Source organism: Chionomys nivalis, chromosome 2 (genome assembly GCF_950005125.1).
Source record: "Chionomys nivalis chromosome 2, mChiNiv1.1, whole genome shotgun sequence".
Taxonomy (NCBI): domain Eukaryota; kingdom Metazoa; phylum Chordata; class Mammalia; order Rodentia; family Cricetidae; genus Chionomys; species Chionomys nivalis.
Window position 1 is genome coordinate 2,095,110 of NC_080087.1, and position 17,859 is coordinate 2,112,968.

A 17,859-nucleotide genomic window follows, 5' to 3' on the forward strand; every position below is an offset into this window, starting at 1 on the left:
TAGCTCCATAAGGAGCCTCTTTGATGCCCATCTTCCTAATGAAGTGGATTGGTGTTGTCAGTGGCAGACATGCCTCATTGTCATGAAAAGTCCTAAGTGATTAAAATATTTTAAAATGTCATATTCTGTAGCCTTTGAAAGATATGAAGAATCCCTATCTGACATATGTCTATGCACATCTAGAAAATCTACCTAACATAACTACTAGCTTGATTATTATTAATGATTATCCATTAACAACCTACATACATTACATTTTTACATGAACTACAGAATCACAATACCCTAATCAATATCATAAATATATACATATAACAAAATTGTCCTTAAATTTATGTCAACAAAGCAAAACTTATACCAATGTAAATTATCCATATCTATTTCATATTACCCTTTAAATGAAAAAGGACATTTATAAACAATATTTGTGAATATGGGCACAATTATTTCTTTCCAAACTGCTCCTAGCTGAATGGGGACGCTGATAATCAGATCGTTTAGGGTCTAACCTGTGTGCTAGGTTTATCTCAGTCAGCATTTGAATGAACTAATTTTTTGAAGGTGTCCATAGCAACCTTTCAGGAGAGCGTGCTCCATCATACCTTAATGGGATAGAAGAAATCCACAGGATCCCATCCTCTGTGAAAACAAAAGAAGACACTCTTTTCCAAGGTATCATGTCCTTAAATCCAAATTTTAAAGTCAAGGTATTTTCAAAATATCTTTCTTGAATTATTTGAACAGCATTTATAAACAAATATCTTCTGGCAGCTGTTGCTCCTTCCTCAGCATTCAAGCAATTCTAAGATAGCAAAATAGCATGCAGTATCAAGATTCTCTGTGGATTTTCCGTCTTTCTGCAGCTTTGTTTTAACCTCTGTTTCATTTATTTTTACTTTTATTTTTTGAGACAAGTTCTTTGTATATCTTTGTCCTGAAATAACTCTGTAGTCCAGACTGTCCTTGAACTCTCAGAGATCCTTCTATCTCTGCCTCCCAGGCATTGGGATTAAAGGCGTGTGCTACCACACCTTGAAGTCACAGAGGTCAAGCTACCTACCTCTGTCTCCCAAGTGTTGGGATTAAAGGTGTGTACTATCACACCCAACTACTCTCTTTCTTCCCTTTTTTTAAAGAGCTTTAACTTTTAGCCTACATATTTTTAACGTACTGTAAATCATTTAGAATTTTTCTTTGTTTTTCAATCTCTACTGTATCTCTCTCTCTTTCTGATCACATGAGCCTTTAAATTACTGAGCAATATGGGTATGATTAAAGCTGTAGCTTTGCTGGCAAGATCCAGCCCATTCTTTAGTTTTCCAACCTCATGGCTGAGGTACCTGCTGTAGCTATTTTGTTTTGCCACAACTCTATGGCATTTCAAGTTCCTTGCCAGCAAACAAGCTGCAACACTCAAATGCTCTCTCTGTAGCTTACCCCCTGCCTCAAAGAGTCTGAGTTAGTGGCAGAACTGACAATGGTAGAGAATGGCTGAAGGTAAATACCAGTTTAAATTATGATACTCATGGATTTGAACTCAGAAATGAGATGTAATGAACAATTATTCTCGCATAGAAAGAGTGAACAGGAATTATGCAACATTGATGACTCTGATGGGCCCTATCAGACATGCCATTGCACAAAACACATGTAACAGAGGTAACAGGAGTATTTTAGTGAAAACGGGAGGAAAAGGCAGGGTATACATAAGCAAAACTGGGAGAGCTTGGTCACGTGACAAGGCCCTAGCAAAGATGGCGAAAGGGCACCTGACCCAAGTGGTCCTAAGCAAAGATGGTGGCAGCCACGTGTTGTGTGAAAAAAGTTACAATTTTTGAGCTGTAAGTACTTTAAGTTTAATGAGAGGGACCTAAAGGTGTAATCTGCTCTGTTGCTAACCCGCCATGCCACTGGTTGTGGCAGGGAGCAAAGAGGGAGCAAAGGCTGAAATTGAAAATCCAGCTGGAATTCTAAAAGCCGTCTTAGTGCCTACATATTTCCTGTACATTGGTAGTAATTTGACAATTTCCATAAAATGTTGGGAAAGGTGCCGTTAGGCTGCCATTTAGTTTTTCTCTAAGCATTTTTTGAACAGAGACAGTTAAGTGTGGAGGTCTGTAAGGAAGACATTAAAGCACGAGGCTGCATGGCTTCCAAGGGGCATTCCAGCAGGGATGTTGGAGTGATTGTTCTGGCTGGCTTGGCTCCCATGGTCAAGGCCGTGAAAACACCCGCCAAAACCATGGTACCTCAAGCCTACAACGAGAATGGCTCCCCGTTAAGGCCCGATACAGATGGCACGAAACACCCAGGACTCGTGAACGGGTGTCTGCGTGTTACGAGTGGAGTGCTAATGGCCTAGCTGAATCTGGGCAAATTAATCAGAAATCAGAGGCTGGGCTGCACCGTAACTGCGTGCTGCACCATAGCGGCTGTTACAATGAAAAGATGGAAGGAAGGAAAAGAGAAAAAGCGGGAGAACTGGAGACCCCGAGCCTCTGTGTGCAGGTGAGATGAGTGGCTGGCTAAGGCCATGCTGTCCCAGGCACGGGCTTAACCAAGGATGCAAGATGGAAGTGAATGCCAGTGAAGGGAACAACTGAGGCCCTGAAGGCCACATTTGGGGGAAGTTCCCCCGACCCTAGAAACACCAGGGGGTTTCCGGAAGCTCAACCATTAATTACTCGCATTAAAAGGGGCAGTTAGGCTGGCCTAAAGGGGACACTCACGATTAGAAGCCGGTGTTGTTCGTAAGAGCCGCACACAGGCAGATGGAACATATGGGTCGTTGTAGAGAGGATCCTCTGTTCTGATTCTGTCCCGGTAGGGAGCTCAGAGTCCCGGATGGCGCATAAAGCTGTAACTCCGGCCCCGGGTTGAAGTCCGGGGTGTGCGAATCATGCGAGTTGAGTTGAGTGAGAGCTTGTGCCAAGCCGAGCAGGCCAAGTCAAGCTGGCGGCAGGTTGCCAAGCCAGGGGATTGGGGGAGTGCGGTTTGGTTCTAAAACTAAAACTAAACACTGGGCACCAGATTATGCACAAATCAATCCTACACCACTTATTAATTAAAGGGATATTTATTTAGTGGGGTAAAACTCACGAAATGTCAACTGTCAGGAAAGTTGCCTAGTCACCGGACCAGTAACAGGAACCAAGCACAGGAGCAAAGAGAGCTGGCCAAGGCTTACCGCTCTTTTTTAAAGATAAATAGACCACGCCCCTTTGGTCTGGTGTTTCAACAGCTATTGGCTGAGGGAGCTGAAGGCGCTCCTGCAGAACAATGGGCTCATACTTCAGCGACTATTGGGTGACATAGCGGAAGTTCCTCCCACAGCAGTTTGCTCTGCTGCCCAAGCACTTTGGTGTGGGGGCCCAGGCAAGTGGATCTCTGTGAGTTCAAAGATAGCCTGGTCTACAGAGTTATTCCAGGTCAAAGATATACAGAGAACCTGTCTCAATGTAAAAGTAAAAATAAAGGAACTAGAAATTAAAATCAAGCAGCTCAAAGATGGAAAATACACAGAGAATCTTAGCACTCTATGGTATTATGCTATCTTTGAATTGTTTGAATATTGAGAAGTAGCATCCGCTGCGAAAAGATATTTGTTTGTAAATGCTGCTAAATTAATCCGAGAAGTATATTTTTAAAATGCCTTGAATGCTAAATTGAATTCAAAAGGCATTTACTTTGGGGAAGAGATTTTGCTTCTGTATCCACAGAAAATGAGAGGTTGTGGATTCATTCTGAGCTAAAAAAAAATAACTCTAAATTTTCTTTTGGTCCTTATAAGATTATCAGTGCTCCCCACCAGTAGTAAGTAGCCTGGAATAATAAGCACACATTCCCAAAAAAATGGACTATGGGTATTTTCCTCTGTTTACCAAAAAAAAAAAAAAAAAAAGGAAATTTGTGCTATAGAATTGTCTGTTTTCTGCCACTCATGTATTTCAGTAAAACGCTGATTGGCCAGGCCCGAAGTAAAGGCGGTTAAACCAGACAGGAAGTAGAGGCATGGTGAGGATAACGGGAGTTTGCTGGAAAGGGGGAAGCCCATTCCCCCACTCCTGCCCAGACTCTGAAGAAGCAATATGTGATCTGTCCCACTGTGTAAGGTCCTGAGAGTAATGGGTTTAAGCTACAGGAGCAAATAAGACTGAGCTAGTGGACCAATCAGTTTTATGACCTAGTGATATCTCTGATTTTCTCTGTGGCTTGCTGGTTGTGGCTTATCCGGTGGGACAGGAACACCAACAAGCCAGCCCGTCATATTACTGTATAGGATTTCTTTGCTATCCTGGCTTTTGTATTTTTTATATAAAGTTGAATATTGTTTTCTCAAGGTCTGTAACGAATTTGGTTTAGATTTTAATGGGGAATGAATTAAATATATAGATTGCCTTTGCTATAACTCCCATTTTTACTATGTTTATCCAATTCATCCAAGAGCATGGGAGATCCTTCAATTTTCTTGGGTCCTCTTCAGTTTCTTTTCAAGGCCTTAAAGTCTTGTCAAATAGACCTTTCATTATTGGTTAGTTTAACCCCAAGATACTTTATGCTATTTGTGGCTGTTGTGAAATATGAAGTTTCTCTTATTAATTAAAATTTCCACCTGCTCCCCGTTTCCCATTTCCCTCCCCCTCCTCCCAAATATTGCCCCCTCCCCCCACTTCCCTCCCCCTATCCCCACTCCTCTTCTCCTCCCCACACTCCATTCCCACTCCCTTTCAATACTGAAGAGCAGTCCAAATTCCCTGCCCTGTGGCAAGACCAAAGTCCTCCCACCTCTATCTAGGTCCAGGAAGGTGAGCATACAAAGAGGCTAAGCTCCCACAAAGCCAGTTCATGTATTAGGATCGAAACCTAGTGTTATTGTCCTTGGCTTCTCATCAGCCTTCATTGTCCGCCATGTTCAGAGAGTCCAGTTTCAACCCATGCTTATTCAGTCCCAGTTCAGCTGGCCTTGGTGGGCTCCCAATAGATCAGTTCCACTGTCACAGTGGGTGGGTGCACCCCTCATGGTCCTGACTTCCTTGCTCATGTTCTCCCTCCTTCTGCTCCTCATTTGGACCTTAAGAGCTCAGACCTTTGCTCCAAATTGAGTCTCTGTCTCTATCTCTATCCATTGCCAGATGAAGGTTCTAAGGTGATATGTAAGGGATTCAAGTATAGGATAGGGTCATTTCAGGTTCCCTCTCCTCAGTTGCCCAAGGTACCAGCTGGGGACATCTCCCTGGACACCTGCGAGCTGCTCTAGAGTCAAGTCTCTTGCTAACCCTAAGATGGCTCCCTTAATTAGGATATATATTTCGCTGCTCCCATATCCACCCTTCCTATATCCCAACCATCCCAATCCCCCAAGCTCCTCCCATCCTCCCCTTCTCACGTTTCTCATCCCATTTCCCCTTAGCCCCATGCCACCTCACCCGCAAGTTCCCAGTTTTTGCCCGGCAATCTTGTCTACTTCCCGTATCCAGGCAGATGACTATACAATTTTCTTTGGGTTCACTTTCTTATTTAGCTTCTCTAGAATCACAAATTATATGCTCAATATCCTTTATTTATGGCTAGAAACCAATTATGAGTGAGTACATCCCATGTTCCTCTTTTTGGGTCTGGGATACCTCACTGAGGATAGTGTTTTCTATTTCCATCCATTTGCATGCAAAATTCGAGAAGTCATTGTTTTTTACGGTTGAGTAGTACTCTAATATGTATATATTCCACACTTTCTTCATCCATTCTTCCATTGAAGAGCATCTAAGTTCTTTCCAGGTTCTGGCTATTACAAACAATGCTGCTATGAACATAGTTGAACAGATACTTTTGTTATATGATAGGGCATCTCTTGGGTATATTCCCAAGAGTGGTATTACTGGATCTTGGGGTAGGTTGATCCCAAATTTCCTGAGAAACCACCACACTGATTTCCAAAGTGGTTGCACAAGTTTGCATTCCCTCCAGCAATGGATGAGTGTGCCCCTTACTCCACAACCTCTCCAGCAAAGGTTATCATTGGTGTTTTTGATTTTAGCCATTCTGACAGGTGTAAGATGGTATCTCAAAGATGTTTTCATTTGCATTTCCCTGATCGCTAAGGAGGTTGAGCCTGACCTTAAGTGTCTTTTGGCCATTTGAATTTCTTCTGTTGAGAATTCTCTGTTCAGTTCAGTGCCCCATTTTTTAATTGGGTTAATTAGCATTTTAAAGTCTAGTTTCTTGAGTTCTTTATATATTTTGGAGATCAGACCTTTGTCTGTTGCAGGGTTGGTGAAGATCTTCTCCCAGTCAGTGGGTTGCCTTTTTGTCTTAGTGACAGTGTCCTTTGCTTTACAGAAGCTTCTCAGTTTCAGGAGGTCCCATTTATTCAATGTTGTCCTTAATGTCTGTGCCTGGGGATAAATGTAGGAAGTGATCTCCTATACCCATATGTTTTAGAGTACTTCCCACTTTTTCTTCTATCAGGTTCAGTGTGTTCAGACTGATATTGAGGTCTTTAATCCATTTGGACTTGAGTTTTGTGCATGGCGGTAGATATGGATCTATTTTCATTCTTCTACAGGTTGACAACCAGTTCTGCCAGCACCATTTGTTGAAGATGCTCTCTTTTTTCCATTGAATACTTTTAGCTCCTTTATCAAAAATCAGGTGTTCATATATTTGTGGGTTAAAATCAGGGTCTTCTACTCAGTTTCATTGATCGACTTCTCTGTTTTTATGCCAATACTAAGCTGTTTTCAATACTGAAGCTCTGTAATAGAGTTTGAAGTCAGGGATGATAATGCCTCCAGACGATCCTTTATTATATAAGATTGTTTTGGCTATCCTGGGTTTTTTGTTTTTCCATATAAAGTTCATTAATGTCCTCTCAATATCTCTGAAGAATTTTGATGGTATTTTAATGGGGATTGCATTGAATCTATAAGTTGCCCTTGGTAGAATTGCCATTTTTACTATGTTGATCCTCCCAATCCAAGAGCAAGGGATATCCTTCCATTTTCTGGTATCCTCATCAATTTCTTTCTTCAAAGACTTAAAGCTCTTGTCAAATACATCCTTCACTTCCTTGGTTAGAGTTACCCCAAGATATTTTATGCTATTTGTAGCTATCGTGAAGGGTGATGCTTCTCTGATTTCCCTCTCTGCTTCCTTATCCTTTGTGTATAGGAGGCCAACTGATTTTTTGAAATTGATCTTGTATCCTGCCATGCTACTAAAGGTGTTTATCAGCTGTAGGAGTTCTTTGCTGGAGTTTTTGGGGTCGCTTATGTACACTATCATATTGTCTACAAATAATGAAAGTTTAACTTTTTTCTTTCCAATTTGAATCACTTTGATCCCGTTATGTTGTCTTATTGCTATTGCTAGAATTTCAAGCACTATATTAAAGAGGTATGGAGAGAGTGGACAGCCTTGTCGTGTTCCTGATTTTAGTGGAATAGCTTTGAAATTCTCTCCATTTAATTTGATGTTAGCTGTCGGCTTGCTATAAATAGCTTTTATTATAGTTAGGTAGGACCCTTGTATCCCTTATCTCGCTAAGACCTTTATCAAAAAGGGATGTTGAATTTTGTCAAATGCTTTTTCAGCATCTAATTAAATGATCATATGTTTTTTTTTTCCTTTCAGTTTATTTATATGATGGATTGCATTGATAGATTTTCGTATGTTGAACCAGCCCTGCATCTCTGGGATGAAGCCTACTTGATCATAATGGATAATTTTTCTAATGTGTTCTTGGATTCGGTTTGCCAGTATTTTATTGAGTATTTTTGCGTCAATGTTCATGAGTGAGATTGGCCTGTAGTTCTCTTTTTTGGTTGTGTCTTTGTGTGGTTTTGGTATCAGAGTAACTGCAGCTTCATAAAAGGAATTTGGTAATGACTTCTCTGTTTCTATATTGTGAAATACATTAAGGAGTATAGGTATTAGGTCTTCTTGGAAGTTCTGGTAGAATTCTGCATTGAAGTCATCTGGACCTGGGCTTTTTATGGTAGGGAGGTTTTTTATAACAACTTCTAATTCTTCGCGACTAACATGTCTATTTAGATTGTTCATCTGGTCCTGGTTTAACTTTGGTATATAGTACTTATCTAAAAAAGTGTCCATTTCTTTTACATTTTCCAATTTTGTGACATACAGGCTTTTGTAGTAAGATCTAATGATTCTCTGAATTTCTCCTGTGTCTGTGGTTATGTCTCCCTTTTTGTTTCTGATCTTGTTAATTTGCGTATTCTCTCTCCGCCGTTTGATTAGTTTGGAAAGGGGTTTATCCATGTTATTGATTTTCTCCAAGAACCAGCTTTTTGTTTCATTGATTCTTTGGATTGTTTTCTATGTTTCTATTTTGTTGATTTCAGCCCTCAGTTTGATTATTTCCAGTCTTCTACTTCCCCTAGGTGAGTCTGCTTCTTTTTTTTCTAGAGCTTTCAGGTGGGCTGTTAAGTCTCCAATGTGTGCTTTCTCTGTTTTCTTTAAGTGGGCACTTAATGCTATGAACTTTCCTCTTAGCACTGCTTTCATTGTGTCCCATAGGTTTGAGTATGTTGAGTCTTCGTTTTCATTGAATTCAAGAAAGACTTTAATTTCTTTATTTCTTCCTTGATCCAGGTGTGGTTCAGTAGTTGACTGTCCAGTTTCCATGAGTTCGTAGGCTTTCTGGGGGTAGCATTGTTATTGAATTCTAACTTTAATCCATGGTGATCTGATAGGACACAGGTGGTTACCGATATTTTTTTGTAACTGTGTAAGTTTGCTTTGTTACCGAGTATGTGGCCTATTTTCGAGAAGGTTCCATGAGCTGCAGAGAAGAAGGTACATTCTTTTTTATTTGAGTGGAATGTTCTATAGATGTCTGTTAAGTCCATTTGATTCATTACCTCCCTTAATCCTCTTATTTCTCTGTTAGGTTTCTGTCTGATTGACCTGTCCATTGGTGAGAGAGGAGTGTTGAAATCTCCTACTATTAGTGTGTGTGTGATTTGATGACTGCCTTGAGTTTTAGTAATGTTTCTTTTACATAAGTGGGTGCTTTTATATTAGAGGCATAAATATGCAGGATTGAGACTTCATCCTGATGAATTGTTCCTGTTATGAGTAGAAAATGTCCCTCTCCATCTCTTCTGATTGATTTTAGTTTGAAGTCAATTTTGTTAGAAATTAGTATGGCCACATCTGCTTGTTTCTTAGGTCTGTTTGCTTGATAAACCTTTTCCCAGCCCTTTACTCTGAGTAGATGTCTGTCTTTGTAATTGAGGTGTGTTTCTTGCAAACAGCAGAATGTTGGATCCTGTTTTCATATCCAATCTCTTAGCCTGTGCCTCTTTATAGGTGAGTTGAATCCATTGATATTAAGTGTTATTAATGACCAGTGGTTGTTAACTCTGGTCATTTTTACTTTCTTTCTTTTTCTTTTTGATATTAGAGTTTGTGTGTTTCCCTTCTTCAAGTTGTGCTGGTGAAGGGTCATTAGATGTCTGAGTTATTGTGGGCATTGTTGAACTCCTTGGGTTGTGAATTTCCTTCAATTACTTTCTGTATGGCTGGATTTGTGGCTACGTATTGTTTAAATTTGTTTTTATCCTGGAAAATTTTGTTTTCTCCATTTATAGTGAACGAAAGCTTGGCTGGGTATAATAGTCTGGGCTTGCATCCATGGTCTCTTAGTTTCTGCAGTACATCTATCCAGGACCTTCTGGCTTTCATGGTTTCCATAGAGAAGTCAGGTGTAAGTCTGATAGGTTTACCTTTATAGGTAACTTGACCTTTTTCCTTTGCAGCTATTAATATTCTTTCTTTATTCTGTATGTTTTGTGTTTTGATTATTATCTGACAAGGAGATGATTTTTTTTTTTGATCCAGTTGAATCGGTGTTCTGTATGCTTCTTGGACCTTCAAAGCAATATCTTTCTTAAGGTTGGGAATGTTTCCATCTATAATTTTATTAAATATATTTTCTGGACCATTGAGCTGTACTTCTTCTCCTTCTTCTATCCATATTATTCTTAGGTTTGGTCTTTTTTATTGTGTCCCAGATTTCCTGAATGTTTTGTGATGAGAATTTGTTGGTTGTGCTGTTTTCTTTTATCAGTGTGTTTATTTTCTCTATCGTATCTTCAGTGTTTGAGATTCTTTCTTCTATCTCTTGTAATCTGTTGGTAGTACTTGTCTCTGTAGTTCCTGTTTGTTTATCCAAATTTTCCATCTCCATCCTTCCCTCGATTTTTGTTTTCTTTATTACTTCCACTTCGTTCTTCAAGTCTTGAACCGTTTCCCTTACCTGTTTGATTACTTTTTCTTGTTTCTCTTGGTTTTCTTGGGTATCTTTGAGAGATTTATTCATTTCCTCTACCTTTTTGTTTGTAATCTGTAATTGATTATGGCAGTTTTTCACCTCCTGTTTAAGGTCCTCTATTATTTTCATATAATTCTCTTTTGAGTCGAATTCTTCTAATTCTTCTGGAATAGGGTGTACAATTCTTCTTATTTTGGAATTCCTGGATTCTGGTGATGTGACATTGCCTTTCCGGTTGTTGGAGGAATTTTTGCATTGGCGCCTGCCCATCTCGTCATTCAAATGAAGCCAGGAGAGGCCTGGTGTCTTGGTCCAGTCTTTGCTGTGACTAACTCTCTGGGTGTATCTCCTCAGTGTAGGGGCAGGAACCGTTCCCTTCCAGATGGACTCCTCCACACCAAAACATGGACGCCTGGTAGTCCAATGACCCGTGGACTAAAGGGCGAATGCAGGGGGTAGGGTAGGGTCGAGTAGAACACAGGCGACCCTGCAGCACAAGCTGGAGGTGCCTGTGCTCCCATTCGGGGGTTGTTGAGGCCTGCCCGGTAGGCAGGCACTCACTGCTCTAGGTGGGTAGCCTTAGTGTAGGAGCAGGAAGCTGATCCTCAGCAAAGGACCTTGCAGACAAGGCAGGCTTGGGGGGGCATGTGTAGGAAAGAAAACCCTGCAGCAGGAGCTGGGGGAGGGGGGTTTGTGCTCTCTTCCAGGACAGTCCGCCCCTGGATAGCAAACACTCACCCGTCTAGATGGAAGTTCTCAACACCTACACAGGGACACCTGGTAGCCCAATGAGCCAGGGACCAAGGGAAGAAGGAGGCAGGTTGGGCTGGTCCAGGAGAGCACAGCAGACCCTGCAGCCCCAGCAGCAGGGGCCCGTGCTCCTTCTCGGGGACCTTGAGGCCTGCCTGCTAGTCAGGCACTCTCTGCTCTGGGTGGGTAGCCTTAGTGTAGGAGCAGGAAGCTGATCCTCAGCAAAGGACCTTGCAGACAAGGCAGGCTTGGGGGGGGCACGTGTGTAGGAAAGAAAGCCCTGCAGCAGGAGCTGGGGGAGGGGGTTTGTGCTCTCTTCCAGGACAGTCTGCCCCAGGATATCACACACTCACCCGTCCAGATGGAACTTCTCAGCACCTACACAGGGACACCTGGTAGCCCAATGAGCCAGGGACAAAGGGAAGGGGTAATGATTTTTTGAGTTGATATTGTATCCTGCCACATCACTGAAGGTATTTATCAGCTGTAGGAGTTATTTGGAAGATTATCTTGTGGTCATTGATGTACGTAATCATACCATCTGCAAATAACAAAATTTTGACTTTTTCCTTACCTATTTGAATCCCCTTGATCTCCTTATGTTATCATATCGCTATTGTTATAAATTTATGCATTATGTTGAAGAGATATGGTGAGTGGACAGATTTGTCTTTTTCCTGATTTTAGTGTAATGGATTCGAGTTGCTCACCATTTAATTTGATATCAGCTGTTTGTTTGCTGTATATTGCTTTTTAATATTTAGATATGATCCTTGTATCCCTAACCTCTCCAAGACCTTTATTTTATAAGGGAGTGTTGAACTTTGTCAAAAGCTTTTTCAGCTTCTAATGAAACGATCATATGATTTCTTTTTCTTTCAGTGTATTCATATGATAGATTTGATTGATAGATTTTCATGTGTTGAACCAGCCCTGCATCTCTGGGATGAAGCCTCCTTTATCGTGATATATTATTTTTTTTTTGGGGGGGGGTTCTTGGATTAGGTTTTTCAGTATTTTATTGAGAATTTTTGCATTGATGTTCATGAGCAAGATTGGTCTTTAATTCTCTATCTTGGTGGAGTTTTTTTTTTTTTTTGGTTTTGGTATCAGGGTAAAAGTGTAACTTCATAGAAAGATTTGCAATGACTCTTCTGTTTCTATTATGTGACACACCTTAAGAAGTATAGGTATCAGCTCTTCTAGGAATTTCTGGTAAAATTCTGCATTAAAACTAATTGCTTTTCTTGGTTTGGAGGTTTTTTTACGACTGCTTATATGTCCTCAATGCTTCACGGTCTATTGACATTGTTCACCTGGTCTTACTGAATTTTGATATATGTTATTTATCTAAAAAAATGTTCATTTCTTCTACATTCTCCAACTTTGTGGCATATAGGCCTTTGTAGTAAGGTCAAATTATTTCTGAATATCCTCAGTGTCTGTTATGTCCCCCATTTCATTTCTTATCATGTTAATTTTCATGTTCTCTTTCTGTGCCTTGTTATTACATTGGATAGCCGCTTGTCAATCTTGTTTTTCCTCAAATATCCAGCTCTTTGTTTCATTGATTTCTTTGTATTGTTTTCTGTGTTTATATTTTGTTTGTTTTAGTCCTCCATTTGATAATTTCCAGCCTTCTACTCCTGGGTGAGAATACTTTTTTTTTCTAAATCTTTCAGCTGTGCTGTTTAGTGTCTACTGTGAGCTTTCTCCGTTTTTGTAGTTTGGGCACTTAGTACAATAAAGTTTCCTCTTAGCGCTGCTTTTGGTTTGGTTATGCTGTGTGTTTATTTTCGTTGAATTCAAGGAAGACTTTAATTTCTTTCTTTATTTCTTCCTTGACCCATGGGTGGTTTAGTAGTTGACTGTTCATTTTCCAGGAGTTTGTCGGCTTTCTGGGGTTAGAATTGTTGTTAGACTCTAACTTTAATCCATGTTTATCTGATAAGGCTCTTGTGGCTGCAAACTTTTTAAAATATTTATTTATTTATTAAGTATGCAATAATTTGTCTGTGTGTATGCCTGCAGGCCAGAAGAGGGCGCCAGATCTCATTACAGATGGTTATGAGCCACTATGTGGTTGCCGGGAATTGAACTCAGATCCTTTGGAGAGCAGGCAATGCTCTTAACCACTGAGCCATCTCTCTAGCCCCTCCCCCCCTTTTTGATTTTCATAGACAGGGTTTCTCTGTAGCTTTTGGTTCCTATCCTGGAACTATTTTTTGTAGACCATGCCAGCCTTGAACTCACAGATATCTGCCTGCCTCTGCAAAAATTTTTTTTGTAGCATATTAAGTTTACTTTGTTACCAAGTATGTGGTCAATTTTTGAAAAGGTTCCATGACATGCTGAGAAGGTGTATTCTTTACTATTTTGTTGAATTTCTCTTATTTCTCTGTTAGGTTTCTGTTTGGTTGACCTGTTCATTGTTGAGAGAGGAGTGCTGCAGTCTCCTACTATTAGTGTGGTTAGAGGCATAGATTGATTTCTAGTAATGTGGGTGCTTTTATATTACTGAAATTTATATTTGGTATTGAGACTTCATCCTGATGAAATATTCCTGCTATGAGTATAAAGTGTCCATCTTATTCTCTTTTGATTGCTTTAAGTGTGAAGTCATTTTTGTTAGATATTAGTAATTACTATTAAATCTTTTTCCTTTGCAGCTCTTAATATTCTTTCTTAATTCTTTGTTTTGTATTTTGATTATTATATGGTGAGGGTTTTATTTTTAATTCCAGTCTATTTGTTGTTTCGTGTGCTTCTTGTACCTTAATAGGAATATCCTTCTTTAGGTTGGGAAAAATTTCTTCTGTAATTTTGTTGAATCTATTTTCTTGGTCTTTGAGCTGTAATTTTTCTCCTTTTACCCTTATTATTCTTATATTTGTTCTTTTCATGGTGTCCTATATTTCCTGGATTTTTTGTGTTAAGAATTTTTTAGATTTGTTGTTTTCTGCGGCGAACTCCCTGACCAGCAGGAAAAGACGACCACCAGATGAGGATTCTTCCCAAATCACGCTTTATTGGAGCCTCTTGGTTGAAGGGAGAGCAGAAGCGAAGGGCCCCAAGCGCCAAGCGGTGGCTGCTTATATAGGGGGTAAGGGAACGAGTCGTGCCTGGATTGGCTGATGTGCGCCTGCCGATGCTCCTGGCCACAGGATTGGCCCTAAGCACATCATCGTCACTGCACATGCGAGAGGCACGGTTCCACTGTATCACACCCAAGAAAAGCACAAGCATAGCCCATGTAATCGATGGGGCTGAGGCTGAGACCCAGGGACAGTGAGCAGCAGTGACAGTGTGTGAAGGAGCTGGCTCTGGCCTACAGATGTGCCAGAGTTCTCTTGTGTCATCCAACATGCCTTAGCAGTGGGTGACCACTGGGGGAAGGCGAGTCATTTTTCTTTGGCATGTGGCCACTAGTAGGTTGTCCTTGTTCAAGTAGATAGCCACACAGCCACAAACTCATGAGTAGCACTAACTGGGCTCAGTAAAATGTATGCTTTAAAAAGCAAAAGACCAGGATGGATTGAGAGAGTGATGTGTTGGGGAGGTCTGGGTTGGTTCCTAAAAGCTACCTAGGGAATAGGAGAGCTCACATCTTCTGCAACTCCAACTCCATGATTCTACACTGTCCTCTGCCCTCCCAAGTTGCTGCATGTATGTGCATATGCAAGCATGCACACAAGCACACACACACACATGCACAGAAGGGAAATTGAAGGCAATAAGGTAACCCCCCACCCCAGGGTGAAGACTGGCCCAACCCTTAAAAGGCCCCTAATGAGCCTAAACTAGGATATATGAAAAGACTTCACTGAGAGTTCTGTGTCACTCTGACTAATATTTTCCAAATGTCTTTGATCCCCAAGAGCCCCCACCCATGGCACCAATGAGGACTCTAAGGTTTGAGATTTGGACCAAGGCTAGCCCACACAAGAGCGGACTCATCTGTACTTGCTGTGGAGGCACAGATAGTCACTTTCCAGCCAAATACAATCAGAGCAGCAGGGTTGACCCAGAATGTCCCAGGGATTGGGGACAGAGCTAGGGGGGAGGGGAACAAGGCAAGTTAATACAGGGTGTATGTGTGTGTGTGTGACACACATTCATGTGCAGCAGGCTGAAAAAAGCCACCCTGATGCCTCACTAAACCCTAACACCATGCTAATGGGGAGGGGACTATTTAATGAAAATGTCATACTGTATTTTCTGAAACCCCTTAAAAATATCTAGTGCACAATTCCTGGACATCCTAGGGATATGGCAGTAAGGACTTCCTTTAGCCCTTTACAAAACTGTACCAAGAAATACCATTCCCCCAAAGCCAAAATAAATAACCATTAATGCAGTAAAAATTATTACACCAGACAGATGTAAGTAAACTTGAAATGTTTATTCTAACCAGACATACCCAAGCTTACAGTAAAAATGATTAAAATTTGTAGTTTATATACAAGTGATCTATATAAAAGCCTATTAAAATTATGTATTTTTGCACAATTTTATAGATATGTAAAATACATTCTTCTAAAGTGATCACTTGAAGAATTTTACTAAATATAATCATCACTGCCACAGTGAAGTTACAGGCCATTTCCTACGCCCCTGAAAATTTCTCTATTCTTCACAGAAAGTCCTCTGGCTTACTGTAGATCATGGCTGTACTGAGCACAGAACAGGGGAAGATAGGAGCCAAAATCCCCAGCTGTGGGTCTCTGCATCAGAACATGGTGTGACAAAGCAGGGCTTGCCTGAAACAGGGCAGGAACATCTCTGGTGTCCCACTCTCACTGTGGTTCCGCTGAGGAGCATCAGAGGCCTGTGCTTATGAGCTTAGGAAGCTGGCAGCTCAGGAATGCCAGGCTCCACAGAGGATCTGGCCTGGCTGCTGCTGCCCAGAGGTAAAGAGGAAGGACACTGGGGCATGCTGAATAGTGTCTATGTCATGTTTGTGTGTGCCACCATGGCCCACAAAGGTCGTGAGCAGAGGACAGTGGTGCCAAGAGAGGCAGCCCTTTTTCTAGCAAAATCTTCAAGAAGGAAGGGACTGGGGATGGGGGAAATAAAGGAGAAAGAAGAGGAGGGAAATGGGGGAGATGTCTTATATGTATGCAGCACCATGCAGTCACAGTTTCAGTCACTGGAGATGTCCTCATGTCCTCACTGGAGCCCTGGGTCTGTCTAGATCACATGAGATCTTCTCCTTGGAGAGAAAGAGATCAGAAGGGTCCAAAGAGATAGAAGTCCATGATGTCTGTATTTGCGCTTAGCCTGGTGCACCTGCAATGAACAGAAGAGCTGGGATTTGCAGTACATGCTCCACAAAACACTGCCTGCTCTTGCTTCCTGGTCCTCACCAGTTGCTCCATCTGAGCATTGAACTGCACACATGCTCTGGATCTCATTCGCCCTGTCTTTGACTCAATGCTCTGCCTGTGTTTCCCACCCTTTTGACTCTATTTCCTTTATTTGCTTTGCTCCTGCTTCTTTACCTTTTAACTTCATGCTATTTGTCTAGTTTACAGGATAAGTATTAGGTGTATTACAGAAGTGATATATAATAGGTGTAACACACTCATCCTCTGGCATATCATTGTCTTTGACTGTTCAAATGATCTCAGCTCCAAACCTCTCCCTGTCCTACAGAAGACTGCTGTTCTAACTGACCCTTGGGTGCCTAGCCCCAGTGTATACTTTTACAGCACAACCCCTACCCAAATGGCTCAGAGGACATTGCCAAAGAAAGGGTGGGAGGATTACTTCTGCTCTGTCTTCTAGTTATGACAGTGGAGCTACTGATGAAGTCTCAACAACATGGTCACTTAAACAAGACCTATATGATGGCAATACCAGTTGACATGCCAATATACATTGGGATATCTCACAAAGCTCCATCCCTAGATAGAGAACTACAACCATTAAGGGCTGCTAAAAAAGGGAAGAAAGGGGGAAAGTCTGTTCAGGGACGAGCCCCTCATACGTTCTATAGAACTAAGTGACTAAGTAGTTGATCCTAAAAGCATATCCATATAAGCAACACTAGGCAGGCTCTGGTGCTATGGAAGTTTATACTAGTAAGTCTTCATACTGCTATCTTGTTAATCACAGTTTAGTTTTGAAGTCCCCAACAAGGAACCTAAGATGGGTAAAAGGAAAAGGTATTTTCCCTCCTCTATTTATTACTTTTCTTGTAAAACTCTTGAGAACTCCCGTTTTTATACAAGTTCTCTGCTCTTCAAAAATGTCTTCTATTAGAGCACCATAAAAACTGTTTTATTCTACCTTCTCAGGACTTGGAGGTGAGGTAATTTGAAGGCAATTGGCCCCCATGAGCTCATAGGGAGTGACATGGGGGTTCACTGAGGCACTCAAGAGTAAGGCATTAAAGCAGTGTAGGGGGCACCATAGCTACATTGAGGTACACTTGTGGGGGACACCAACAAAGCTCAATACACCCATGAACCCTGAGAGGACAGTTAGGCAGTAGGGGGTTGGATGAGGACACCCATGTAGCCTCAGGGAACTGATGCAGCTGGGGTGTGCTGAGGCAAGGGTGGGGGTGGGGAGTACTGAGGCAGCCATGGGAAGAAAACCGAGACAGTCTGGATGACATTTACATGGCTGTGGGGCAGGGAGCATTGTAGGTTCAAGCAGAGTCACTTTATCAGGGTAAACAATAGAACAGAACAGCTGATTTGTAAAAAGAACTGTAACCTCAAGGAAAATGTTGTCAAAAATCAGTGATTATTTTCTGTTGTTTACAGAGTTGTTTTCTTGAAGCATCTTTACAGTCTTTGCACGCCTGT